The sequence below is a fragment of the Macaca mulatta genome, chromosome 4, assembly GCF_049350105.2.
Source record: "Macaca mulatta isolate MMU2019108-1 chromosome 4, T2T-MMU8v2.0, whole genome shotgun sequence".
In the NCBI taxonomy this organism is placed as follows: domain Eukaryota; kingdom Metazoa; phylum Chordata; class Mammalia; order Primates; family Cercopithecidae; genus Macaca; species Macaca mulatta.
Genome location: NC_133409.1, coordinates 155,837,501 through 155,840,773, shown reverse-complemented (window position 1 = coordinate 155,840,773; position 3,273 = coordinate 155,837,501).

The window sequence follows — 3,273 nt, the reverse complement described above, 5'->3', positions numbered from 1 at the left end:
CCTATCAAAATGGCCAAAATCCAGGACCCTGACAATACCAAATGCTGACAAGGATGTGGAGCAACAGGAACTTTCATTCATTGCTGGTGGGAATGCAAAACGTTAGAGCCATGCTGGAGGACAGTTTGACAATTTCTTACAAAACTAAACATGCTCTTACCATACGATCTAGTAATTGTGTTCCTTGGTATTTATGCAAAGGAGTTGAAAATGTATGTCCACACAAAACGTGCCTAAGAATGTTTATAGCAGCGTTGTTCATGATAGGCAAAACTTGGAAGCAGCCAAGATGTCCTTCAGTACATGAATGAATACATAAACTATGGTACATTCGGACAATGAAATATTCAGTAAGGAAAATAAATGAGCTATCAAGCTACCAAAAAGGAAGAAGAACAGACCATTAAGTGCATATTGGTAAGTGAAAGAAGTCAATCTGGAAAAGGCTACATACTGTATAATTCCATCTATATAACATCCCTGAAAATGCTAATCTATGGAAACAGCAAAGATTAGTGGTTGCCAGGGGCTTAGGGGGAGGGAAAAAGGGAAGAATAAGTGATGTTCAGTGGATTTTAAGAGGGAAGAATAAGTGACGTTCAGTGGATTTTTAAGGCAGCAAAACTATTCTGTATGATATAGTAATGGTGGATACATGTTGTTATACATTTGTTAAAACCCATAGACTATACAGCACAAAAGTGACCCGTAATATAAACTATGGTCTTTAGTTAATAATAATTTATGAACATTGGCTCATCAATTGTAATAAATATACCACACTAATGCAAGATGTTAATAATAAAGAGACTGGGAGAGAAAGGGGGAAGGAAGGAGTATACTGAAACTCTACTTTCCACTCAATTTTTCTATAAACCTAAAACTGTTCCAAAAGTTTTCTATTAAATTTAAAATATAAGAATGTTAAATATGCTTATGGTAAGGTCTCAGAAGGAAATTAATGACATGCAGTTAGAAACTGAAGGAATGGTGATCTTGTTATAAAGAGGGAGAGACTTGGCTGAATTGTATTCTACAGTTGGGTGGAAAACAGAATTTGTACATGATGAACTTGAATATTTAGCTGAGAATACTTCCAAGTAAAATGTGGAATGTGCAACCTGGTTAGTTATTGCTGCTTATGGTGAAATGCATGAGGAAAGAAATAAACTGAGGAAGGAACTATTCAGCCAAAGGAACCAGCACTCATGATTTGGAAAACTTTTAGCCATACCTTATACAAATGAGACTTTCAATACATATTGAGGACACAGAAAGATATAATTTCTGTCTTCAGCAACTTCTCTATCTCTATGTTGCTCAAAGTGGCCTCCAACTCCTGACCTCAAGCAATCCTCCCACCTCGGCCTCCCTAAATGATGGGGTTACAATCCATAAGCCACTGAACCCAGCCCTCAGAAACCTTTTGTGCTTAAAAAAACACCTCAGCAAAATACAAAGCAACTAGTGATATATTTGAACTAAAATTACTAATCAACTGTTGGCTTGTTTGTTTTACTGTAACCATGACTAGGGACTGGCCACAGCTGCAATCTTATTTGTTTTACTGGGCTGAAAACAAAAACATGGTAGAATGGATCTCAGTAAAGGTAGAGAGTCAGGACTTAGTTGCAGGAAACAAAAACTAGTCCAGTTTCTACTTTAGCCCTAAATTGGAAACAAATCAAATGTCATTCTGTACTTAAAAAGGCAAATTGTCAATTTTTCTTCAAATACAAGGAATACCAAAGAAAATAAATTATTTTCTACAAAGAAAAAAAAAATTAGCTAGGCATGGTGGTGCATGCTTCTATTCCTAGCTACTCTGGAGGCTGAGGCAGAAGGATGGCTTGTGCCCAAGAGTTCAGGTTACAGTAAGCTATGATGGTGCCACTGCACTCCAGTCTGTGTGACAGAGTAAGACCCTGATTCTAATTTTTTTTTATTTTTTAAAACAGATTTTTGATATTTCTGTGGTATCTAACTGTATTCAAAGCTGGAGTTGCAAATAATTTCAGCAAAAAAATTATATATAAAGAAATGCTTAACAAAAATATGTCCACCAAATAAAAAGGATGTGATATGCATGAACTATGAACAACAATCTATAACACAATTTATATCTGTATGGACACCTCGCTAACCCATCAAACTGCTTCATGTCTATCCCCTCAAATTATAGTCTTCCATAAATCTAGTGAATTTCTTTTAGTCTTCTTTTGACCCTGTAGGGGTGAGAGAATCTTTTTTCTCCGCTCTGGAGTTTGGTTATCTGAGTCTGAGAAATAAAGTTGCCAGTAGACAGATTAACAGAAGCAAAGGCATACACATTTATTATGCACATATGCACAGGGGTCCCAGAAAGTGTAAGTGAGACTCAAAGAAGGGGCAGATGGTTGAAGCTTAAATAGGTCTTGGAGCTACATAAAGAAATAGGGGCTTGAAGGCTCCTGGAAGGTGGTGGCGAGAAGTAATGTGAGGGTTAGGGCAGGAACTACTCTGGTAAAAAAGCTTGTCTTATTACACAGATAAAGTCTCTCAAGTAGCAGCCCTCAGAAAGGTGGTGAAGAAAAGAATTGAAGTCTGGCTTGGCGAGATGTCCCAGGCGTGGAGACCTTTAGTTTTCTCTCCTGGGATCTGAGTTAATCTTCTCTGGTTTAGTACAGATTCCAGGAGAGGGTTCATGACAATCTCTTTCCTTCTGGAGGAACTTCCCTGAGTCAAATAAGGGAAACTTCAGTGAAAGCCCCTCCCTGCCATTCCGGAATGAAAGAGGATCAGGAGGCAGTGGGGCTGCGGAAGGTCAGAGAGACTTTGGTTCTGAGGTTCTTAGGTTGTTCAAAGTACTCAGCACTTCCAAGAGCCATACTTTGGGGTATCGTTTTCTGAGCGCTAACAAGGCTCCTCAGAAAATCTCTGTCTTTTCCATCCCGCTCTTCCTTTCTTCTCTTCCTCTTTCTCCTCTTCTTTCTCCTTCATCCTCTTATTTCTACCTCCTGTCCCTCCTTCCTTTCTTCTCCCTTCTGGTCACTTTCTTCTCTCCCTCTTCCTCCTTGTCCCTCTTCCTCATTTATCTACTTAGTCGACATGGTTTCTTAGCTTGCGATTGTTTCCCTCTTTTCTTAGATTAGTATATGGTTCCAAGAAGTAGACGAAAGCCAGTTACAGTAATCTGTGCACCCGAAGGGCTCAGGAAAACTCCAGGACCGGCTGCTTTAGACTTCAATACCGAAGCACAAGAGAAAAAGAAAATATACTGCGTGGGTTAGATTT